Below are 27,093 nucleotides of genomic sequence, written 5' to 3' on the forward strand. Positions count from 1 at the left end.
AATTTAAGTAATTCTACTGTTACCTGAGCTGAACTCTGCCAATTTGCTAGAATTATTTTTTTTTAATAATTATCATAGACTCATAACCTAAACCTTGGATGTTGGACTCTCACCATCAAGTAATTCCTGAAACGGCATTTAGAACCATCTAATCACAATGTTTTTCTAGGACATTGTTTCTTACTGCTTTTTGCCACTAGATGGAAGAAGCAGGTTAACAAAATGATATTTTTGGTGCCTTATTCAACTCTACCCAGAAACAACCACAAGACTGTGTTTAAAATAATGACAGTCTCAGCACTCTTTTATTTATTCTTACTGCAGTATTTCTTTTCATGTGAATACTGGATCTAAGAACTGTATTTTTTTTTGTTTTCTTTATAGAGATTAATTTTCTTTTTATTATTTTAAAGGACTGAAATTTTCAAAAGTAACTAAGAAAGAAAACAACTGCCAGCTGGAAGAGGAGATGTGAGAATTATATGAAGATATTGGTAACAGGTATGTTGCAAAGCAATTCTCCACATGGATGATTGTCCAATAAATAACAAACCTCATTCATTTAATTATTCTTTTGTGCCACAAATGCTTATGGAGCAATTGGCACATTGAAGACACTAGACTACGTGCTGAGAAACACACAAGTGATGAATTAAGTGCAGCAACTGCTTATAAAATTTTTACATTCTACAAGAGAGCTGAGCAAGAGGTAAGTTGTCTTCATTTATACATCATTTCAAATAAGGTAGAAATGGATAAATACTAGAAATATAGGTGCAATATTTTGGACATACAGGGAGGGTGGGTTTGGAGTGTCACTTTCATCTGAGGAGAGCAGGAATCACTTCATGGAGAAACTGGAATTAAGAGGGACAGTTGATGTGGGAGGGGCAGAGAATGGCTTTCCTGTGATAGAGGCAGAATGAGCAAAGGCACAGAGAAGGAAATAGCAGTTTATAAACATGTATAATGATGAAAGGACAGTTCATTTTAACAAACAATTTAAATGTTTGTATAGATAGGACACTGTAAAATGTAGTTTTTGAGCAAATGATAGATACAGGAAGTAACCTCAGAAGCTAAAGCACCATGTATAGAAGAGTGGGCATTCTGGACAGTGAAGCTTCAGCTTGGAAACAGAAGATCACTCAAGATGAAATAACCTGGAAATGGGAACACTAGCATCCATCTGATGCTGGTGTTTTATCAAAAGTAGGTTTACTGTACATGTGGATTTGTAAATTGGTGGGAAGACTCCATAAGAGAATGATAATTCTGACTTAGGAGGACAGCTTCCTGCAGCTTCTATTCTCCTTCATCACTCTCTGCATGTTAGAAAGGAGACCAAGGTGGTAAACAGTGTCATTTGACTCCAAAAAAACAGTATTTAATCTTTAGAATAACACGTAGTACCACCTACCTTCATACCTAGTGGTCTACTGATGTGAATGATCAAAGAATTCTATTCCAGCTGCTGAAGGCAATGAGCTTGAAGCTTGATGTTAGGAGTAGCTATAAAAGTATCCAGTTTTTAAATCCAACCACAAAATTTGTTTTTATGGCCTCCTATGGAACTGTAGCTACAGGTTAACTAAAGGTTATGAAGTAATATTTCCTTTTTATGGTTCTGAATTCACTGCCTTGTAATTTCAGAGATCACCTTGTTCTACAGTGGGACAAGCTTTATGGTGTTATAATTTTGTATAGCTCAATGAAGACCATGTGACTTTTTCTTTTCCAAGTTTTGATTCTATATTATTCCTATACTATTATTTGTATCTAGCTCATCACTGTATTAATTGCGAGAATGTAGATAGGATACCTTATATAATTCTAAGCCTTATGTTTCCTGTTTTGTTCTGTGTCTTGCTCATAAGTAAGGTGTAATTAAAACTTAAAATTAAATATTGTCTTATATCTTAATGGAGTAAAAATGCTATGCATTAAGTCGTATTTAAATTTGATAAATATGTGAAAGTATAGAATTACTAGATTACCTGATATATACATACATACATGCTTTTATATATTTATATTTCAGATGAATAAATTCAGATTATAAACAGCCTCACCATTTTCTTCTATAAAGCAACTTTGTGGTAATAGCTAAATATATGCATATTTCCCCAAATTCAAAATAGTAACCTATGATTTTAATACACATATAAAATATTAGCTATGTTTAGACCTTATTAAATAAAGCTAATAATTCTATTTTGTTGATACTTCATATACTTTATAAAATATAAACTGATTCCCCTATAAGGATCAGTTTGATTTTATCACTTTTTTGCCCATCTACAATTAAATCTTAAAAAAAGGATCATGACTCAGTAGTAGTGTATTAGGTCTGAAAAAATATAACTTCAAAGATACTTATCAGAAGGATAAAAAATGGCTATAGAAGCCTACATAAATTACTGGCTTTCTTTTAGGGCTGTGTCTACATAGGCAAGGTAGAGAATAGAAGTACTTATTTGAAAAGGGCTGGGCAAAAATTTTAAGCCCTGTCATTGAAGAAATGATACAGTAAGGAGATTGTAGCCTGGTTAGCTGGACTGTGTATTTACATTGATTCCATTGACTTGACATAATTGTGTTAACTCTATTTTACCCTTATAGGTATGGATAGAAAACCTAGAAATAAAATTCTGTAATTTGATACAACCTAGCCCTAATGCAGCTTGGTTTCCTTTTTTTTTTTAAACATCTTTATTGGAGTATAATTGCTTTACAATGGTGTGTTAGTTTCTGCTTTATAACAAAGTGAATCAGCTATACATATACATATACCCCATATCTCCTCCCTCTTGTGTCTCCCTCCCACCCTCCCTATCCTGCCTCTCTAGGTGATCACAAAGCACCAAGCTGATCTCCCTGTGCTATGCAGCTGCTTCCTACTAGCTATCTGTTTTACATTTGGTGGTATATATAAGTCCATGCCACTCTTTCAGTTCATCCCACCTTACTCTTCTCCCTCCCTGTGTACTGAAGTCCATTCTCTACATCTTCGTCTTTATTCCTATCCTCCCCCTAGGTTCTTCACAACCTTTTTTTAGGTCCCATATATATGTGTTAGCATATGGTATTTATTTTTTTCATTCTGACTTACTTCACTCTGTATGACAGTCTCTAGGTCCATCCAACTCACTACAAATAACTCAATTTCATTACTTTTTATCGCTGAGTAATATTCCATTGTATGTATGTGCCACATCTTCTTTATCCATTCATCTGTCGATGGACACTTACGTTGCTTCCATGTTCCAGCTATTGTAAATAGAGCTGCAATGAACATTTTGGTACATGACTCTTTTTGAAATATGGTTTTCTCAGGGTACATGCCCAGTAATAGGATTGCTGGGTCATATGGTAGTTCTATTTTTAGTTTTTTGAGGAACCTCCATACTGTTCTCCATAGTGGCTGTACCCATTTACATTCCCACCAACAGTGCAAGAGGGTTCCCTTTTCTCCACACCCTCTCCAGCATTTATTGTTTGTAGGTTTTTTGATGATGGCCATTCTGACTGGTGTGAGGTGATACCTCATTGTAGTTTTCATTTGCATTTCTCTAATGATTAGTGATGTTGAGCATCCTTTCATGTGTTTCTTGGCAATCTGTATATCTTCTTTGGAGAAAGGTCTATTTAGGTCTTCTGCCCATTTTTGGATTGGGTTGTTTGTTTTTCTGATGTTGAGCTGCTTGTAAATTTTGGAGATTAATCCTTTGTCAGATGCTTCATTTGCAAATATTTTTTCCCATTCTGAGGGTTGTCTTTTCATCTTGTTTATGGTTTCCTTTGCTGTGCAAAAGCTTTTAAGTTTCATTAGGTCCCATTTGTTTATTTTTGTTTCCAGTTCTCTAGGAGGTGGGTCAAAAAGGATATGGCTGTGATTTGTCATAGAGTGTTCTGCCTATGTTTTCCTCTAAGAGTTTTATAGTGTCCAGTCTTACATTTAGGTCTTTAATCCACTTTGAGTTTATTTTTGTGTGTGGTGTTAGGGAGTGTTCTAATTTCATTCTTCTACATGTAGCTGTCGAGTTTTCCCAGCACCACTTATTGAAGAGGCTGTCTTTTCTCCATAGAATGTTCTTGCCTCCTTTTTCATAAATTATGTAACCATATGTGTGTGGGTTTATCTCTGGGCTTTGTATCCTATAACATTAATCTATATTTCTGCCTTTGTGCCAGTACCATACTGTCTTGATTACTGTAGCTTTGTAGTATAGTCTGAAGTCTAGGATCCTGATTCCTCCAGCTCCATTTTTCTTTCTCAAGATTGCTCTGGCTATTCAGGGTCTTTTGTGTTTCCATACAAATTGTGAAACTTTCTGTTGTAGTTGTATGAAAAATGCCATTGGTATTTTGATAGGGATTGCATTAAATCTGTAGATTGCTTTGGGTAATATAGTCATTTTCACAAAATTGATTCTTCCAATCAAAGAACATGGTATATCTCTCCATCTGTTTGTATCATCTTTCATTTCTTTCATCAGTGTCTTATAGTTTTCTGCATACAGGTCTTTTGTCTCCTTAGGTAGGTTTATTCCTAGGTATTTTATTCTTTTTGTTGCAGTGGTAAATGGGAGTGTTTCCTTAATTTCTCTTTCAGATTTTTTATCATTAGTGTATAGGAATGCAACAGATTTCTGTGCATTAATTTTGTATCCTGCTACTTTACCAAATTCATTGATTAGCTCTAGTAGTTTTCTGGTAGCATCTTTAGGATTCTCTGTGTATGGTATCATGTCATCTGCACACAGTGACAGCTTTACTTCTTCTTTTCCAATTAAGATTCCTTTTTCTTCTCTGATTACTATGGCTAAAACTTCCAGAACTATGTTGAATAATAGTGGTGAGAGTGGACAATCTTGTCTTGTTCCTGATCTTGGAGGAAATGGTTTCAGTTTTTCTCCATTGAGCATGATGTTGGCTGTGGGTTTGTCATATATGGCCTTTATTATGTTGAGGTAAGTTCCCTCTATCCCTACTTTCTGGAGGGTTTTTATCATAAATCAGTGTTGAATTTTTCCAAACGCTTTTTCTGCATCTATTGAGATGATCATATGGTTTTTCTCCTTCAATTTGTTAAAATGGTGTATCACATTGATTGATTTGCATATATTGAAAAATCCTTGCATTCCTGGGGTAAAGCCCACTTGATCATGGAGTATGATCCTTTCAATGTGCTGTTGGATTCTGTTTGCTAGTATTTTGTTGAGGATTTCTGCATCAATGTTAATCAGGGATATTGGCCTATAGTTTTCTTTCTTTGTGTCATCTTTGTCTGGTTTTGGTTTCAGGGAGATGGTGGCCTCCTAGAATGAGTTTGGACTGTTCCTCCCTCTGCTATATTTTGGAAGAGTTTGAGAAGGATAGGTGTTAGGATAGATAGCTCTTCTCTAAATGTTTGATAGAATTCGCCTGTGAAGCCATCTGGTCCTGGGCTTTTGTTTGTTGGAAGATTTTTAATCACAGTCTCAAATTCAGTGCTTGTGTTTGGTCTGTTTATATTTTCTATTTTTTCCTGGTTCAGTCTTGGAAGGTTGTGCTTTTCTAAGAATTTGTCCATTTCTTCCAGGTTGTCCGTTTTATTAGCATATAGCTGCTTGTAGTCATCTCTCATGACCTTTTTTATTTCTGCAGTGTCAGTTACTTCTCCTTTTCCATTTCTCATTCTATTGATTTGAGTCAATGTTTTTTGATTCTTGAGGTAGGATTGTACTGCTATAAACTTCCCTCTTAGAACTGCTTTTACTGCATCCTTAGGTTTTGGGTCATCATGTTTTCGTTGTCATTTGTTTTTAGGTATTTTTTGATTTCCTGTTTGATTTCTTCAGTTATCTCTTGGTTATTAAGTAATATAGTTTTTGTCCTACATGTATTTGTATTTTTTACAGATTTTTTCCTGTAATTGAACGTCTTTTCCTTCTCTTGTGTTTCCTGCCTAGAGAAGTTCCTTTAGCATTTGTTGTAAAGCTGGTTTGGTGTTGCTGAATGCTCTTAGCTTTTGCTTTTCTGTAAAGGTTTTAGTTTCTCTGTCAAATCTGAATGAGATTCTTGCTGTGTAGAGTAATCTTGGTTGTAGGTTTTTCCCTTTCATCACTTTAAATATGTCCTGCCACTCCTCTCTGTCTTGCAGAGTTTCTTCTGAAAGATCAGCTGTTAACCTTATGGGCATTCCCTTGTATGTTATTTGTTGTTTTTCCCTTGCTGCTTTTAATATTTTTTGTTTGTATTTAATTTTTGATAGTTTTATTAATATGTATCTTGGCGTGCTTCTCTTTGCATTTATCGTGTATGGGACTCTCTTTATTTCCAGGACTTGATTGACTATTTCCTTTCCTAATTTAGGGAAGTTTTCGACTATAATCTCTTCAAATATTTTCTCAGTCCCTTTCTTTTTCTCTTTTTCTTCTGGGACCCCTATAATGGTTTCCTATTATCACTTGAAAATCATTGGTGATTTTCCTATAGGGACTTTTAAAAAAGAAATCTAACAGTAAAAGTTTATATGCTCAATAAAACATGCCTGTTAAGAGTGTTATTTGCTCTTTATTGACTTTAGAAGTTTATTTCTTCCAGTTTAGAAAAAATGTAGTTTTGCCTTTTAGAAGTTATAGCGTTTTTGGCCAAATAACATCTCTCTGTTACTACAGGTGATATAATATTCCTTTGTGGAAATCTGATTAAAACAAAACAAAACAAAACTCATCAGTCCAAATTCTGTTCTTTGTAGTGCTGGCATCAAATGGGAATTTCATAAATTTAACAGAAAAAATAAACAGTTGAGAATTTGGTAAACATCAAGCTATTTTAGGCAAGGGGCTGCATCATAATTACATCAGCAGTTGAGCATAAAGATACCTAAAACTGTTATGTATGGTGTTGTGGAGTTTTTGTATTGTTTTGTTTTGTTTTTGCATTTAAGCTTTTCTTTATATACAAAGTGGGTTTAATAAAATAGATAGCTCTCTTCAAAAGTTTCAGACCAGAGAACATTTGAATACTAAAGTAGAAAATTTGTGCTTCTTGTCCAAAAATATTAATTTCATTTTGTTCCATAAATGTTCTTATTGTTATTTGATATTTCTAAGCTATATAACAAAACAACTAAAATTTCCTACAAAATTATGATTATTTTGACATTTTAAATTTTTACTGAAGGTGATATTTTTACTGAAATTTCCAAGTTGCCAGAAGAATGCCTTTGACCATTTTGGAATATTAGAAAGAACATAATCTATTTATAAGAAAAGGAAAAAAACCTTCCACATAATACATTTTAAAAAATGTTCTAACTCTTTTTCTAAGCGAAAGTAGCTCAGAGCTAGACATAATTTGAGAATATATAGGAGCAAAAGAACAATCATACCACTGAGTATATGGATAAATTTCTTTTGCTCTTATGATGAGATAGTTTTCTAAATGGCTGTTTAAACCTATAGCATTCAATGTTTACACTAATTTATTACTGGCTCAAATTTTTGCTTTCTTTCCTTCCATCAGAATCACTTTGGTTAATTTTCTTTACAAAATGAGAAATGAGTAATTGAGAATGCATGAATGTACCTAACAGTAGGAGATTCAAGAAGTATTATGTTGTAGAGAGGGAATAAAGAGTCCCATTGTTACTGAATTGAGTTCAATTCTATTCTTTAAGATCCTTTTCTCTTACAGACGTTTCACAGAATCATTTGAAATAAAGAGTATAACTTTGAAAACAATGACTTACCAGTTTAATTAGGGGAAATTGGAATAGAAAATTAAATTTTGAATAAGACTCCAAATTTCTTAGAGTATTTTTATTCTTCTAGACATCCTTCAGAGTAATTCTTTTAAAACATAAACCTTGTCAGTAAATTCTCTGCTTAGAACTGGACATTGTTTTCCCGTAGCTTCAGCATAAACTCTAATGTTAGCCCCCAGGATCTTCACCCTCTTCCAGCATCATTTCTCTCAGTATATCCCCCCATCACCCACCATGCTCCTTATGCTGCTTTTAACAAGCAATTTTCTCCATTCATAATCACACTTGTGTCCTTTCCTGTTCTGTTCCAGCACATCTTTCAGTTGTAACTTCTGTGAAGTCTTTGCTGACACTGTCTACTCTTCCAATCCCCACAGTCAGAACTAGAGGCTTCCTGCTCTGTGCTCCCATACTTCTGTTACAGCACTTTCACAGTTTTCTCATGTGTTGTTCACAGTTCTCTTTTCCCCCAGATTGTGAGTTACCTAAGGGCAAGGGAAGTGTCTTGTTTTTGGAGTTCTAACATCTAGCACAGAAAAGGCAGATGGTGGTTATATGAGAAATGTTTGTTTTATTAATTGATTAACACTTAATAAGCATTTAATGTATACCCAGGTAAGAACAACATTCTAATATTACATTTTGGGGGGATACATAGAAGTCAGAAGCTAGCATGGGCTGTGAATAATAAATGCTGACTAACTGACATCATTATTTCCTGTTCTCAAAAAACTTGAAGTAGGTAAAATAAATACCCAGAATAAACTATCCAAGATAGTTATATTCAACATATGTATTTTCCTTTCATGTGCAGCTCAAGTCCCAGGAGGCATTTTCTGACTACTCCAACCTATATTTATCTCCGTGTTTCTATTACTTTTCTGTGTTATCCAGCCAGGTTCTAAATCTATGCTTCGTTGAACTGTTCATTGGTTTTTAGATGTGCATTTTGTCTTTCTTTCTGATTATAAAGATTATATGTTCTTTTAGGGCAGGGGTTACATCTTCTACTTTGAATTTTCTCTGCAGAACCTAGTGAGAAGCTACACACATAATATGATCTCAAAAATTATTTATGGAATGTGTAGGGGTTCGGAATGAGCCTCCTCAGAATGTGTCACTTTTGTATGAAGATTGTTTTGAGCTGGGGGCAATTGAGTCCCTGCAGGTTCAAGAGAAACTACTGCCTTTCTCTTAACTAGAGAAAGGCAGAAGAATTTGAATTAGGAATTTTTCCCAGAAAAGATTTATTACCAGAGGTAAATTTTATCTAAGTGGCCCCATCTATATGGCAGGGCAAACATCTAATTATCAAACTTCTGCTTTTCTTCTTACTGTCCTGTGAATAACCCTCCTATCCTTGGAAGCCCTGGGCCCCTATCCCATTGCTTAGCTCAGGATGGCATCTATACGTCATTTTACCTTTTGGTCTTTGAACCTCTCACGTATGTGGGATTCCCATATGTAAAAAATTAAGTTTCATTTTCTCCTTTTAATCTGTCTCATGTCAATTTAATTCTTAGACCAGCCGGCAGAACCTAGGAGAGTAAAGGAAAGTTTTCTGCTTCCCCAACAAATGAATAAAAGCAAATTCACATCATTAAACATTGTAAGTACTACATAAATAAAAGTACCTGTGTATTAAGTCCCAAAAAGCCATTCCTCAAAATATTTTTTGTACAAATTTTGCTGTGCATGAATACAGCACAAAAATGTCTTACTACAATTAATATAATTCCTTAAAATGTAATGGGGTATTGATTGCCTCGAGGATATTAGTAAAAAATGTTATTTCAGTTTAATTTGATCAAGACCAAGGAAGCAAGAAAGACATTGCTTTACGTATACCATGGGATTTGCTTTTCTGTCTTATTTTGACAGTTGGAATATAGAGTTACCACAACATGGTGCAGTTTACCAGTGCTACAGAGCCCTGTGACTCTCAAGTTTGATTCTGGGGTCCAAGGCTTACTGATGAAAGTGAATGATCCTTTCTTTGATGATCCCCAGCACTACCAGGCGAAGCAGGACTGCCTTTTGATGGAGCATGAAGGTGAGAAATTTTCTATATTGAGTGCAAAAGCTGAGAGAAATAGAGAGCACATGTTGTGATATATGGCAGTGCTCTCTTACAATATCTGTTAATCCTCTCAGAGTTTCCAAATACCTCATGCTACTTATCCCACGTATCTGAAAATGCAGTGACATGGAAAGATGAGGTCAAAAACTGTGTGACCTGGAACTGAGATTTTTGAAATGAACAGTCTATATCTGGTAGGTATTTAAGAAAATTATCTATGAAGCAGTATTAACAATTCATGTGAAAATGTTAGTTCAAGTAATAAATATAGATAATTGATTTGTTTCAGGTATTTAATGGCATTTGTAAAGCATGCATCCTTAAATTTAAATTGACAGTGTTCTCTAAGTTCTAGGAACTAAAAAACTGTACCTTTAAAATACTTTTGGTAGTTTTGTGATTCTTATTTCTAAAAATGTAGCTATATATTTTGAGAAAGATTTTTCATCCAGATATTTTATGTTTTAGTAATTTACAGATTTCATTGAATAAGTTAGGGAAAATAAAGTAGCCTTTTCATGGAATCATAGTGTATTGGAACTCTGCCTGTGAGGAGTCTAGAAGTCTGGCTACCTTAAACATACCTGTGTCTACATCTGAGGGCTCTTGACTCCAAATCCAGAACCTTCCAAGATATGCTATTGTCCTGTTTAAAAATTTTTATTTCTTCAACTACTAGAATTTAATGAGTAGAAATTCTTTCTCCAGAATCTCTCTTGAAACCATATTTACCACTTTGTTGTGGACATGAAAACCTGAACATACCCTTTCTTTATCTCAAACTTCTCACACCTGAATCTGAACTTGTCTTTATACACAATCACTTTTATTTCTGACTTTCCAGTTTCTGTTATTCTCCAAGTTACCAGCTGTGAGATCCTGATGTCATCATTGACCTCTTCATTTTTTTTGTCCCCACAAACAGTTATCAAATCCTTCTGATTGTTCTTTAGGGATATCCCTTGAGTGTGTCCCTTCATTGCCATCCTCAGCATGACTTCCTGAGGACTGTCTAGACTGTTACAGTATATGGTTTCCTACGGGTTTCTGCTCCCAGCGTTACAGTACATGGTTTCCGACGGGTTTCTGCTCCCAGCATCTCCCTGATCCTGCTTATTCCACACACAGTGACCTGGCTGGTGGTCCTAAAACACCACTTTGATTATGTCACTACATTTTTTCAAGAAGATTAATAGCTCCGTTTTGCTTGCAAGGTTAAGCCCAAAATTGTTAGACTGCTGTCCAAGGCCTTTGATTGGCTCCTCTTCAAACTGTGTTCAATTACCGTTCTTCCAGAAACCTCTGCCTCAACCAAGCAGGTCTGCTCATTCTAACTTAAACGATTTGAACCTTTGAACACATAGAATTTCCCTTCCTTTCTGCCTACCCAAATCCTCCCTTTTCAACCTGGCTAAAATGTCACCTCCTTTGTGAAGACTTCTAAGATAATCCAGTTCTTGGTGATTACTCAGTCTTTTGAACTCCTATATCTATGCTGTGCCATTCATCAAAAAATTTATTATATACTGCTTCATGACATTTGCATAACCCCAAATTGAATCTCCTCTATTATTTTTGACTGCTGTTTCAATTCTTAGGTAATGTCTGTTTTCCTTATTATCTTTAAAACTCCTAAAAGGCAAGAACATGTCTTTTCTGTTCCCTGAGAGGATTTACTATAAAGCTAATGAAACTTATGCTTCAGGGCCCCTTACTTGCATGGTTCCCTACTAATGTCCTGTGTCTACTTTTGTTTTGATAATTTTGAATTTTTTTCAGACAGGGTCCTCCCACATTGTTAAGCTTCTGGCCCCATAAACCTTGGGTCCACCTCTGAATGGGAATGATAGCTAACAATTAATATTCATTTTGTGCTTATGTTGAGGCACTGTTTTGCTGTAATATTTCTGTTTAGCTACAGATAGAAAGAACCCCCTTCCCCTGTGCCACTCAAACCCCAATATAATAAATTATATTAATTGCCCAATTTGTAATGACAAAGAATACAGAAATCTGGCAGAAGCAAGCACACACAGAGCAGGAGAAGATACAGGATCTCTCTGAGCAGCTTCCTTTGGCCCCCAAAGTCTTGGTAATGGCACAGTCCCAGCAGGGCTCAGTCATGAAGGCTCTGAGAAGGTGAATGATTTATTATGCCATGGACTTTTATGGTTGGAATTTATGTTATCGCTCAAGAAAATCTTATACTAGCAATAATGTGTCCTTAATCAGAAATATTTGGAGACCTTCTGAATTCTCTTCTCAAGTCTCATGTGGCATCAGAAGGTCATGTTGGATGTGGACGTAGAATGGAGACATGCCAGTGCACAGGATGTCCTGAGCAGAATCTCTGTCCCCCGCTTGACCACATTCTGGCAAACACTTTATAGGTACTGTTCCATTTAATCCTCACTGCAATCCTGTGAGATAGGTATTGTTACTATCACCATTTTACAAATGAGGAAGCAGAGGCTCAGAGAAGGTCATTATCTTGCCTGTGATCACTCGGTGCATAAGTAATGGAGCTGGTACTCAAAAGGCCAAGTTGTCTGGTTTTAGAACTAGAATTTTAAAAATTCCTTACTAGATTGATTACAGTAGATGAATTCATTTGTATTATCTTTTAAAAAATTCTTTTTGAAATTCTCTTTTTATTTATTTAATCCCTCAAGTCTGTTCATTGACATTAATTTTGAAAAATATGCTGAGGGGAAAAAAAAAGGTTCCAGTGAAAAATGTTTAGAAAACACTGCAAACTCTATTTGTCCCTTGGAGAGTCACTATGAATATTAGCATATTAGTAATTCCCAAATCCTTCAGAAGAGAAACCTGTTTCATATTATTAACCCAACATACATAAACATATTTTCTACTTTTCAGTAATACTAATAACAACAATGGCAACTAGAATTTATTGAGTACTTACTCCAGACACTATTCTAAAAACTTCATATATTAGTCCTATGACATAGATACCATTTTTGGTTTTTTTTGTTTTTTGTTTTTGTGGTACGCGGGCCTCTCACCGCTGCGGCCTCTTCCCGCTGCGGAGCACAGGCTCCGGACGCGCAGGCTCAGCGGCCATGGCCCACAGGCCCAGCCGCTCCGCGGCATGTGGGATCCTCCCAGACCGGGAAACGAACCCGTGTCCCCTGCATCGGCAGGTGGACTCTCAACCACTGCGCCACCAGGGAAGCCCCATAGATACCATTTTTACCTGCATTTGACAGATTAGGAAACTGAAGCATAAAGCATTTGAGAAATTTGTCCAAGCTTACATAGTGGCTTAGGCACAATTTGAAGTCAACTACTATTCTAAGCTGCCTCCCACATTTAATACCTACTATCTGTAGAAATTCTGCGGAATTAATGTTTCAATGAAATCACTTCGGGATACAATTGAAACGTTACTTTGTATGGACAACATATAAATTAACTTTTAATATTCACAAGGTCCCGAGAATATTACATCGAGCTTTCTGAAATAGTTTGCAGTAATGTTGAATATAAAACTTTAATTGTATAAGATACTAGATTTCCATTCTTCAGAATGTGACTCTTTACAAATGTTTCCTTTCTTGACTCTTTGTGGATTAAATTTCTCAATATGATGATTGTTTTTTATTTGCAGTTGTTGAATCATTTTTGTTCGAACAGCAAGACTAAACAGCACCTGGAGGTGGAACTCTGCCCGTAAGTTCTCTCTTTTCTTTTTTTTAAATAAATTTATTTTATTTGTTTTTGGCTGTGTTGGGTCTCCATTGCTGTGCACAGGCTTTCTCTTACTGTGGCGAGTAGGGGCTACTCTTCCTTGAGGTGCGCGGGCTTCTCATTGCAGTGGCTTCTCTTGTTGCGGAGCACAAGCTCTAGGCATGCGGGCTTCAGTAGCTGTGGCACGCAGGCTCCGTAGTTGTGGCTCGCAGGCTCTAGAGCACAGGCTCAGTAGTTGTGGCACACGGGCTTAGTTGCTCCACGGCATGTGGGCTCTCCCCAGACCAGGGCTCGAACCCGTGTCCCCTGCATTGGCAGGCAGATTCTTAACCACTGCGCCACCAGGGAAGTCCCGTAAGTTCTCTTTTAATATACACAGGCTGCTCACTGCTTTAGGCTAACTTTCCAAATAGTTTTAAAAATCATTAAACTCATAAAGCAATTATACTCCAATAAAGATGTTACAAAAAATCACTAAACTCTCATTCTATTTGGTTTGAAAAATATGCATGAGTCCCTCCCATATTTATTATTGTAGACCTCATAGGAAGTTAGAAGCGTTAAAGTAGGTAGACTGTGCATTTCCACTGAAATACAGAATCACACAGGTGATTGAGAATATATTTCCTTAAGGCTGACCCACTTCCTGATTTAAATTCATCATGATTGGTTTTTTTTCATGAAACTAGTCTCACAGGTCTCAAAATTATAGAGAGCTTCTAGTGTAGTTATGATACCTAAAGTTTTTTTAGGATACTTTTGATTCTAGTTCAACTCCAGTAAGTAAGTTCTATATACACACACACACACACACACACACACACCCCTTACATTTTATAGACTTTGTCTTTGAGTTAACAAGCAAACAAAGTTTAGAAGGTAATTTCCTAATGTGATGAGTTATGAGTTCCAAAGCATTTGCTTTAAACTTGAAACTTTTAAAATTTAAAGCCATCTATTTAACTCCATCCAGGGCATCACCCATTTCTACACAAAGTCCAGACAAGGGTGTATGGATTCTTCTGGCCCTTACTGTGCTGGGCAGACAATATTGATATCTGTAAAGATACTCAGTCAAGGATTATGGTTTAGAAACAAACTGCATGGCTATAGCTTTAAAGAAAGAAATAATTCTTTAGATAGTCATTTTGGATTGTTAAATACAATTTTACCACTCTTAAAAAGCACTTACCACATTCAGTGTATTTGAATCCCTTCACATTTTGCCTGGTGAAAATGCTATATTGGACTTTCCTCTGTGACAGCCAGTCATCTAAGTATGTATTTCACCTCCTCAAATTAACCTTATCCACAGATTTCTCTCTCTTTCTTTTGGTAAAAGTTGTTCCTTAAAGTGCTTATTCATTTCTGTCCTCTTATCACAAAGCTTGTTTTATGATTTTCTTAGATGTAACAAATTAGCAAATTCAGTTAGGTGTAGCTGAGTCACTGAACCTATACTTTTTTAAAAAAAAACACACATATTTTGTGTACTTTTCTCCTTTGACGATAAAAGGAAATCATATACATTGTGAAACACTTAGGAAATAATAAAAGGCACATACACAAATAAAAATCAGCTGTAATATTACTACCCAGATGAAGTCATTATTCACCTCTGAGTATATAACCAGCATCTAAATAGCTGAATATGACCAGCAGATTGGTCTTTCTTGTTTGTTTGTTTTGGTTTGGTTTTTCCGTTTTTTTACTTACAGTGTGTTTTTACAATTTTGAATTTAACTGCAATTAGAGTGCTTCTCATAGTTACAGTGCATGTCTGGTCCTCTGCATATTTGAGCACGAGATCTCTAGAATCACGGTGCAACAATTTTTTTTGAACATATTATCATATTGTCATAGAAAACACGCAGAAGCAATCAGCATTAGGTTCTTTCTGTCTCAAGTCCCAAGCTCCCAGTCAGATCATTTGCTTTCCATTGCATTCCTTTCCCTTAGAGGAAAAAAGGGTAAGTGGCAGAGGGAACCACCATGCTGTTCTTGGCTTTGGCATTACTGACATTGCTAAAATGCTTCATCAGTTTGGATGTGTACACCTGAACTTTTGTGCATCTATTGGGCAGTTCTGATCCTCATCTTTTCCTTTGAAGCAACGTGTGAGATGATAAAATAAGCCAATCAATGAGGCGTTTTAAGGCACTGTATTGTTTTTGCCAAGTCATGCTGGTGACACCTGAGATCTGTTAATTGAGCATCAGTTGTTTTAGATAACAACAGCAGCAATAATGACTTTACACAATGCTTACATTGTGTCAACTGCTATTCTAAGCACTTTTCACATGTTAAATCCTTTAGCCATACCATAGTACATTTTACAGGTGAGGAAACATATCTGTTGAATAACTTAACCAAGGTTTCACAGCTAGTAAGTAACAGAGTCTAAATTTGAATTCAAGAAGTCTGGTTTTTAAAGTCCACGCTCTTTAATCCCTGTGCTGCTTCTGCTGATAATAACTATATTAACTTGAGTTGCTAAGATAATTTCTTCAAAATGAATCAGTTATTTTCTTCACTCTTATTAATTGTGTGGACATTCACATCTCGAGGAGAATAGTTTCAATGAGTAAAACCCAAATATTTTGTAGTTTTAATCATATAAATGCATAAAACATTAAAAATAGAAAACAAAAGTTGAAAACAAGTTGAAAATCTTGAGTATTTATAAGACTTTAAATATTTTGATTTATAAATTTATACTGTGCCTCTAGATATTCTGTGACTAAGTAAATTGAAAGTTTCCTGTATTCATCAGAATTCTTTTATTTATAAATGAAAGAAATACAACTCAAGGAAATTTGATCAGAAAGAAAGAATTGTTGGCTCAGATACTTCAGAAGATCACAGGTGAGCTAGCTAGCCTCCTTCAGTTTGCCTCAATCCAAAGATTAGAGGTGATGTCAACAAGTATTTCTCTCTTGCTCTTTTCTCTTCTTACACCTCCATGTCCTACTCCTCCCCCCCATTCGCCTCTAAATCCTTTCCACATCTATGTGTGTCTGTGTTGTTCTTTCCTCCTATAGAGAGGGGCTTCCTTTATGAGGTGGTGGTGAGGGAGGTGACTCAGGCAATTGGAAATTTACAACATTCCTAACTTAGCCACCTTAAAGGAAGCAGATTTCTTCTTCCTGCTTCAGTATGTAAGGAGGCTGTGACACTGTCATTGCCAGCCCTGCCAGAACCACATAGTTTGAAGGGTGAGGAGCAGTTCTTCAAAGGCAATGAGGGTTCTGAGAAAAAGGGAGAAGGAAAATCTGGCAGAGAGAAGTGTTTGGTGTTCATTTTATTTTCACATCTCCAGCACAGTCATTATATAGTTCTTAAATATAAATCCTATTGGTTATTTAAATTCTTCACGTTTTCTTTCTTTTGTTTCACCTGGAACCCTACCTTTTGGCAAATTTTCTGGAGGACTGAATGGAAAAACAAATGTGCATAAGCTATTTTGCCATATATCAGGAACTACTAAAGTATGTTGTTGGGAGATAAGATTGAAATCATTAGCATTTTAATTTCTTCTGTTAAAAGAATTTGTCTTGTGTAGTCCTGAGAGTAATAAGAATATCAAGAATTTATCATTTGGGGTTTTCAAATTCTTATGTGTTAAGACTTCTTGGAATGTCTTAATGGTATGCTTCATTAACTCAACCACATTTATTGCCACTTTGAAGATTTTATTATTTAGATAATATAAAGGTAGGCATTTTACTGTAAGTAGTTACTACCTATATTGTCTTTCTAAGCCAGGATCTTGGAAGGAACTAGATTATCTTGATATGTTAGAAGTCCTGCTTCGTTTAATCTTAATAGAGCATTCGTCCATGTGGTTTATAATTCTTGAAATGAGTGCCTGTAATAAATAAAATTAAATTACTTTAATGTAAAAATATGTTGTGATTACTGATTTATTTATTTAAAATACTTTTTTTTAGTACTTGCTATGTTCCAGGCATTGTTTTAGGCACTGGAGATACAGTAATGAAAAAAAAAATTGGCAAAAAGTCCTTTCCTCATGGAACATTTATTCAGTGAATTATAGTACATGGGTTATAATATGAATGGTTGTATTATTGACATCATTTTATAGATACTATGTGATTGACTTATAAATAACATTTATTGAGGACTTACAGTATGCCAGGCTATGCTAAGCGTATTGTACATATTACCTTATTGTCTTCACCTGGGAAGGAAGTATTATTATTTTGTTCATTTTACAGGTGAGGTATAAAAAACTGAGGTACACTAAGTATCAAGAGCAGGGATTCAAACACAGACTCATCTGACCTGGAAGCCTGCAATCTTAACCACCATGCTGCACTGCTTCCAGTGCCCAGGGCATTGGCAGCAACACAGTGGGGCTAATAAACGATCATTGCATAGAAGTATTTCTGAGCCATACTTATAATAATGGCATTGTGTTAGGCACTAGAGACAGTAGACGGATGAGTGTGACAAAGTCCTTTACCTTATTTGCTTTAATTAAACTTACTAATAACTTGGAGGGAACTGTTAACTAAGATGTCTTTGAAGTGACAGAATCTGTAAAGTGCAGATTAAATATAAGTATGGCGAATGTCAACAGATGTCATGTTATAAATTAGGATAGTAAATTACCCCATGATTATAACATGAATCAATCAAATCATCTAAAACTACTATGGATGATGAATAAGAGGAGTCTTCAATTCCAATAAATTAATCTCACAGCCATGGGACGTAATTTTTTTCTATACTCTGAATCTAGAGCTTGCCCTCTAGATTTTCAAATATATTTGTTTGAAAGATTCTGTGGTTATTTCCTTGTTTTTTAAAAAGGGTAAGGATATGTGAAATTTGGTATTGTATAAAAATGATAATTAAAGAAATTTTTTTCTAGGTACTCAATGTATTTCCCAGTAATCTATTCCTTGGTTCTAAAAGTTGCCTTTTCCTTACCCCTTCCTTTCCTTTGCCTCATTCTGTCTGGCTCTTTTTTCCTGCCTCCTACTTTCTCTCCCTTGTCCCAACTTTTCCTATCTGGCTTAGAATTGTAGAATACTAGGACTGGAAGAACCATTAAGGTCCATATATTCCAAAGTTTTATTCAGTTTAGAAATCGCTCCTTCCGTCTTGTTGTTGGAGCAAAGGTTGTTACCCAACCTTTGATGGAAAAGAAGATATAGTGTTGGAAGGGCAGTAACCTCTAAAGAATGCCATTGTTAGAAAGTAATTTTCCATATTTAATTGAAACTCACTTCTATATACTTCCTAGATGCTGTTCCCAGTTTTGACTTTTAGATGAACAAAAACAAGTTTATTTCTCATCTATGTGATAAGTTGGGCAAAAACCTAATCACAGGGCCACATCCAGCTGCAAGAGAGGCTAGGAAATGTCACCTCTAGCCAGGCAGTCACAGGCCAGCTAAACCCAATACTACCTATTATTAAAAGGTAGCAAGAGAGACTAGATACTGATGGACAATTAGCAGTAATACTACATGTATAAAACAGGAAAACAAGTGAAACATAAACATCATGTTCTGTGTTCTGTGATGGTCATTCAGGTACAGCCACAAGAAGAGACCCAGGAGAAATTCATGAAAACAAAGTTTATTATACTTATAGGCCCTAGAAACAGGAGGCATGACATAACATGAAGAGCAACATGAGAAAGCACTAGCATGGATCAGGAGCCAGAAGGGGCAGAGGTGAGGGGGTGTGTAGGCTTGGATTTTCTGAGAGAAAGGCAAGGCAGGGCATTGTAAATAGGTCAGGTTTGGCTTGATTGAAAAATGTTGGCAGTCTGTAAGCTCTAAGGTCGTCCTTAGTTACCTGCTACCTGGCCCTGGGATGATTAAGGCAGAGAAATACTGCCTCGTAGGTGGTATGACCAGATAAAGGAAGCATGGCTCTAGATTGCTTAGTTTACATATCAAAAGCATGCTGGGAACACAATGAGGTATTACCCCATACCTGTTAGAATGGCTGTTATCAAAAAGACTAGAAATAATGAGTGTTGACAAAGATGTGGAGAAAAGGGAAGCCTTGCATACTGTTGGTGGGAATGTAAATTGGCACAGCTACTATGGAAAACAATATGGAGGTTCCTCAAAAAATTAAAAATAGAACTACTGTATGACCCAGCAATTCCACTTCTGGGTATTTATCTGAAGAAAATGAAAACATTAATTTGAAAAAAATATATGCACATGCATATATGCATATATCCCCATGTTCATTGTAGCATTATTTATAGAGACAAGACATGGAAACAATGTCTTGTCTAAGTGTCCATTGATGGATGAAAGAAGATGTGATATATATCTACAATGGAATATTATTTAGCCATGAAAAAGAATGAAATCTTGCCACTTGTGACAAGATGGGTGGACCTCAAGGACATTATACTAAGTGAAAGGCAGAGTAAGACAAGTACCTGATGATCTCTTTTATATGTGGAATCTAAAATTATCTATCTATCTATCTATCTATATTGATAGAAAGATGGAGAGAGAGATACATAATCTAAGCTTATAGATACAGAAAACAGATTGGTTCCCAGAGGTTGGGGTGGGGGGGGTAGATGGAAAAGGGAGAAATGGATGAACTGGGTTTTTTTTTGTTTTTAGTTTAAATAAATTGAATGTTTTAAAAATTAAAAAAAGAAAAAAATTAAATTAAGGTACATTTTTGTAATTTTATCTAAAAAATGTGAATTCATATGCCTTAGATGTTTCTTAGAGTGTCAATGCAGTAATGGAAAAATGTAGAAAGCATATGCAATTTTTTTTTCAAAAATGTATTCTTTATTATTTTCACCAGTCACTACAAATGATATTTAAAAAATACAAATAGTATACATCACTATAAGAACTTAAACATGTAGGTCAAATAGTGCTAAATTGAGTGTCATTATTTTGTCCATTATTACAGGTGAACAAGTATGGTAAATAATAAAATTTAAAGAAATTAAGTATTAAAATTCTTCAATTTAATTTGCTTATGTTACAACTTTGAACACTACTAATTTAATTTTACTTTCTAATTTTAAAGACATCATTATTGGAAACCTGAATTATTAAGAAATACTTCTAAGATGTTCATTCCTTAACATTTTTGATGAGGGAGTTTAGTTTTTGACCTTGTAAATATGACATTTAGCAAGTATGTACTTAATTCAGACTTTGGTTGAAATACACACATCTCTTGTGTGAAGGGCAGTAAATCAACTGAGGCTGGATTGTTGCTGATACTTTGCCAACTCTGTTTTGTGAGCAGAATATTTTAGTATACTGTGAACAGTGTGTTAAACATTATTAACATGAGTCTAAATAACTGGTCCTGAAATTAATGTTCTTTTATCTGACAACTTCTCCTATTAATAGAAATAGAGCTGAGAGGACTTTAAGTCAAGATGGCAGAGTAGAAGGACGTGTGCTCACTTTGTCTCACGAGAGCACCAGAATCACAACTAACTGCTGCACAATCATTGACAGGAAGACTGGAACTCACCAGAAAAGATACTCCACATCCAAAGAAAAAGGAGAAGCCGCAATGAGACAGAACAAGGGGCGCAATCACAATAAAATCAAATCCCATAACTGCTGGGTGGGTGACTCACAGACTGGAGAACAGTTATACCACAGAAGTCCACCCACTGGAATGAAGGTTCTGAGCCCCATGTCCGGCTTCCTAACCTGGGGGTCCGGCAATGGGAGGAGGAATTCCCAGAGAATCAGACTTTGAAGGCTAGCAGGGTTTGGTAGCAGGACTTTGACAGGTTTGTGGGAAACAGAGACTCCACTCTTGGAGGGCACACAAAGTAGTGTGTGCATTGGGACCCAGGGGAAGGAACAGTGATCCCAAGGGAGACTGAACCAGACCTACCTGCTAGTGTTGGAGGGTCTCCTGCAGAGGCAGTAGGAGCTGTGGCTCACCATGGGGACAAGGACACTGGCAGCAGAAGTTCTGGGAAGCACTCCTTGGTGTGAGCCCTCCCAGAGTCCACCATTAGCCCTACCAAAGGGCCTGTAGGCTCCAGTGCTGGGACACCTCAGGCCAAACAACCAACAGGGTGGGAACTCAGCCCCATGCATCAGCAGACAAGCGGGTTAAAGTTTAACTGAGCTCTGCCCACCAGAGCAACATCCAGCTCTACCTACCACCAGTCCCTCCCATCAGGAAGCTTGCATAACCCTCTTAGATAGCCTCATCCACCAGAGGGCAGACAGCAGAAGCAAGAAGAACTGCAATCCTACAGCCTGTGGAATGAAAACTACATTCGGAGAAAGACAGACAAAATGAAAAGACAGAGGACTATGTACCAGATGAAGGAACACGATAAAACCCCAGAAAAACAACTAAATAAAGTGGAGATAGGCAACCTTCCAGTAAAAGAATTCGGAATAATGATAGTGAAGATGATCCAGAACCTTGGAAAAAAATGGAGGCTAAGATCTAGAAGATGCAAGAAATGTTTAACAAAGACCTAGAAAAATTAAAGAACAAACAGAGATGAACAATACAATAACTGAAATGAAAAATACACTAGAAGGAATCAATACCAGAATAACTGAGGCAGAAGAACGGATAACTGACCTGGAAGACAGAATGGTGGAATTTATGCCACGGAACAGAATAAAGAAAAAAGAATGAAAAGAAATGACAGCCTAAGAGACCTGTGTGACATTAAATGCACCAACATTTGCATTATATGGGTTCCAGAAGAAGAGAGAGAGAAAGGACCTGAAAAAATATTTGAAGAGCTTATAGTCGAAAACTCCCCCAACTTGGGAAAGGAAAGAGCCACACAAGTCCAGGAAGTGCAGAGTCTCAGGCAGGATAATTGCAAGGAGAAACAATCTGAGACACATAGTAATCAACCTGACAAAAATTAAAGACAAAAAATTATTAAAAGTAACAAGGGAAAAATGACAAATAACATACACGGGAACTCCCATAAAGTTAACAGCTGATTTCTCAGCAGAAACTCTACAAGCCAGAAGGGAGTGGCACGATATATTTAAAGTGACGAAAGGGAAGAAGCTACAACCAAGATTACTCTAACTAGCAAGGATCTCATTTAGATTTGACGGAGAAATCAAAAGCTTTACAGACAAGCAAAAGCAAAGAGAATTCAGCACCACCAAACCAGCTCTACAACAAATGCTAAAGGAACTTCGCTAAATGGGAAACACAAGAGAAGAAAAGGACCTACAAAAACAAACCCAAAACAATTAAGAAAATGCTAATAGGAACATACATATTGATAATTACCTTAAATGTGAAATATACAAGAAGAAATAGACAGTAACACAATAACAGAGGGATAATTTAACACCTCACTTACACCAATGGACAGATCATCCAGACAGAAAATTAATAAGGAAACACAAGCTTTAAATGATGCAATAGACCAGATAGATTTAATTGATATTTGTAGGACATTCCATCCAAAAACAGCAGATGACACTTTCTTTTCAAGTGCACACAGAACGTTCTTCAGGATAGATCACATCTTGGGTCACAAATCAATCCTCAGTAAATTTAAGAAAATTGTAATCATATCAAGCATCTTTTCCGACCACAGCACTATGAGATTAGAAAGAAATTACAGGGAAAAAAACTTTAAAAACACAAACACATGGAGGCTAAACAATATGTTACTAAATAACCAAGCGATCACTGAAAAAATGAAAGAGGAAATAAAAAAATACCTAGAGACAAATGACAACGAAAACAAGACGATCCAAAAGCTATGGGATGCAGCAAAAGCAGTTCTAAGAGGGAAGTTTATAGCTATACAAGCCTACCTCAAGAAACAAGAAAAATCTCACATAAACAATCTAACCTTACACCTAAAGGAACTACAAAAAGAACAAACAAAACCCAAAGTTGGTAGAAGGAAAAATATCATAAAGATCAGAGCAGAAATAAATGAAATAGAAACAAAGAACAATAGCAGAGATCAATAAAACTAAAAGCTGGTTCTTTGAGAAGATAAACAAAATGGATAAACCTTTAGCCAGACTCATCAAGAAAAAGAGAGAGAGGACTCAACACAATAAAACTAGAAATGAAAAAGGAGAAGTTACAATGGACACCACAGAAGTACAAAGCATCATAAGACTACTACAAGCAACTCTATGCCAATAAAATGGACAACCTGGAAGAAATGGACAAGTTCTTACAAAGGTATAATCTTCTAAGACTGAACCAGGAAGAAATAGAAAATATGAACAGAAAATCACAAGTAATGAAATTGAAACTGTGATTTAAAATCTTCCAAAAAACAAAAGCCCAGGACCAGATGGCTTCACAGGCAAATTCTATCAAACATTTAGAGAAGAGCTAACACCTATCCTACTCAAACTCTTCCAAAAATTACAGAGGAAGGAACACTCCCAAACTCATTCTACGAGGCCACCGTCACCCTGATACTAAAACCAGATGAAGAACAAAAAAAGAAAATTACAGACCGATAACACTGATGAATATATATGCAAAAATCCTCAACAAAATACTTGCAAACAGAATCCAACAACACATTAAAAGGATCACACATGATGATCAAGTGGGATTTATCCCAGGGATACAAGGATTCTTCAATATATGCACATCAATCAATGTGATAAACCATATTAACAAATGGAAGAATATAAACCATATGATCATCACAATAGATGCAGAAATAGCCTTTGACAAAATTCAACACCCATTTACGATAGAAACTCTCTAGAAAGTGGGCATAGAGGGAACGTACCTCAACATAATAAAGGCCATATATGACAAACCCAGAGCCAACATCATTCTCAATGGTGAAAAACTGCAAGCATTTCCTCTAAGATCAGGAAAAAGACATGGATGTCCACTCTCACCGCTATCGTTCAACATCGTTTTGGAAGTCCTAGCCATGGCAATTGGAGAAGAGAAAGAAATAAAAGGAATACAGATTTGAAAAGAAGAAGTAAAACTGTCACTCGGCAGATGACATGATACTATACACAGAGAATCCTAAAGATGCCACCAGAAAACTACTAGAGCTAATCAATGAATTTGGTAAAGTTGCAGTATACAAAACACTAACAACGAATGATCAGAAAGAGAAATTAAGGAAACACTCCCATTCACCATTGCAACAAAAAGAATAAAATACCTAGGAATAAACCTACCTAAGGAGGTAAAAGACCTATACTCAGAAAACTATAAGACACTGATGAAAGAGATAAAAGATGACACAAACAGATGGAGAAATATACCATGTTCTTGAATTGGAAGAATCAGTATTGTGAAAACGACTCTACTACACAAAGCAATCTACAGATTCAATGCAATCCCTATCAAATTACTAATGGCATTTTTTACAGAAGTAGAACAAGAAATCCTAAAATTTGTATGGAGACACAAAAAAACCCGAATAGCCAAAGCAATCTTGAGGGGAAAAAAAAAAGCTGGAGGACTCAGACTCACTGACTTCAGTCTATACTACAAAGCTACAGTAATCAAGACAATATGGTACTGGCACAAAAAAAGAAATATAGATCAGTGGAACAGGATAGAAAGCCCAGAGATAAATCCACACAACTATGGTCAAGTAATCTATGACAGAGGAGGCAAGGATATACAATGGAGATTAGACAGTCTCTTCAGTGAGCGGTGCAGGGATAACTGGACAGCTACATGTAAAAGAATGAAATTAGAACACTCCCTAACACCATACACAAAATTAAACTCAATATGGATTAAAGACCTAAATATAAGACTGGATACTCTAAAACTCTTTGAGGAAAATATAGGAAGAACACTCTTTTACATAAGTCACAGCAAGATCTTTTTTGACCCACCTCCTAGAGTAATGGAAATAAAAACAAAAATAAAGAAATGGGGCCTAATGAAACTTGAAAGCTTTTGCACAGCAAAGGAAACTATAAACAAGATGAAAAGACAACCCTCTGAATGGGAGAGAATACTTGCAAACGAAGCAACTGACAAAGGATTAATCTCCAAAATATATAAACAGCTCATGCAGCTCAATATTAAAAAACAAACAACCCAATGAAGAAATGGGCAGAAGACCTAAATAGACATGGCCAAGAAGCACGTGAAAAGCTGCTCAACATCACTAGTTATTAGAGAAATGCAAATGAAAACTACTATGAGGCATCACCTCACACCAGTTAGAATGGGCATCATCAGAACATCTAGAAACAACAAATGCTGGAGAGGGTGTGGAGAAAAGGGAACCCTCTTGCACTGTTGGTGGGAATGTTAATTGATACAGCCATTATGGAGAACAGTATGGAGGTTCCTTAAAAAACTAAAAATAGAACTACCATATGACCCAGCAATCCCACTCTTGAGGATGTACCCGGAGAAAACCATAATTCAAAAAGACACATGCACCCCAGTGTTCATTGCAGCACTATTTACAATAGCCAGGTCATGAAAGCACCCTAAATGACCATCAACAGACAAATGGATAAAGATGTGGTACATATACACAATGGAATATTACTCAGCCGTAAAAAAGGAATGAAATTGGGTCATTTGTAGAGACATGGATGGACCTAGAGACTGTCATACAGAGTGAAGTAAGTCAGAAAGAGAAGAACAAATATCGTATGTTAACGCATATATGTGGAATCTAGAAAAATGGTACAGATGAACTGGTTTGCAAGGCAGAATTAGAGACACAGATGTAGAGAACAAACATATGGATACCAACAGGGGAAAGCAGGGGTGGTGGGGAGGTGCTGGTGGGATGAATTAGGAGATTGGGATTGACATATATACACTAATATGTATAAAATTGATAACTAATAAGAACCTGCTGTATAAAAAAATAAAATTAAATTTAAAAAATAGAAATAGAGCTGAAAATTTAGATGAAATTTAGAGTTATGGACAGTGTTTAGCACACCTTTAATTGTAGGTTTTTTAAAAGTTGAAGAAATTTATATAACCTACACAAATGGAGAAAGACAAATCTCTTCCTTTAAACTGTGTAAATGTAAGTGTTCTTGGTCCCACTGTCACTCATTCTTCGCTTCAGTCTGTTAAGTAGCCTGCAGCTTTTCTGAGAATGAGCTACTGGAAAATCACAAAGAAGATTATATAAAAATTTAAATTGGATGACATTTTAATTTGAAAATGCCCAAACTATCGGCCTAATTTCAACTCTATCATTATGATTCTCTTTTTGTTCACTTAGGCACGGACAGCACCTGGTCCTACTGCTCTCCAACAGGGATTCATTTACAGTGAGTACTACAAATCTTTAATCAAAGCAACCTTTGTTTTACAGTGACCATATTTTAAAATGCAGGTTGACATGATTTTGGACATTTGAATATTTATATACTTGTTTAACCTTCATTTTCTTCTCAAAGTTCAAGGAAAAGGAAGCAAATAAAAGGGTTCAAGGGCTTGAGTAGGGCTGAAGTGCATGAGGCTAATATATATTCATTTGATGTATCACTGGTGTGGCTGGTTTATGGGCAGATTATTAATATTGCTTGTTGTTTTATGTGTGCTCTTGCACATTGGATTT

General features: G+C 36.0%; 1 long non-coding RNA gene across 1 annotated transcript; it reads left to right on the top strand.

Moving 5' to 3' along the window:
- Nucleotides 1–420: 420 nt before the first annotated feature.
- Nucleotides 421–26,804, top strand: LOC112399719 (uncharacterized). The gene is made up of 5 exons (XR_003003301.1): nucleotides 421–501; nucleotides 9,277–9,362; nucleotides 9,635–9,806; nucleotides 13,465–13,526; nucleotides 26,755–26,804. It is a non-coding gene; the product is annotated as an uncharacterized LOC112399719 (long non-coding RNA).
- The last annotated feature ends 289 nt before the right edge of the window (nucleotides 26,805–27,093 follow it).

The sequence above is a fragment of the Neophocaena asiaeorientalis genome, unplaced genomic scaffold (genome assembly GCF_003031525.2).
Source record: "Neophocaena asiaeorientalis asiaeorientalis breed wild unplaced genomic scaffold, Neophocaena_asiaeorientalis_V1.1 scaffold65, whole genome shotgun sequence".
Classification (NCBI taxonomy): domain Eukaryota; kingdom Metazoa; phylum Chordata; class Mammalia; order Artiodactyla; family Phocoenidae; genus Neophocaena; species Neophocaena asiaeorientalis.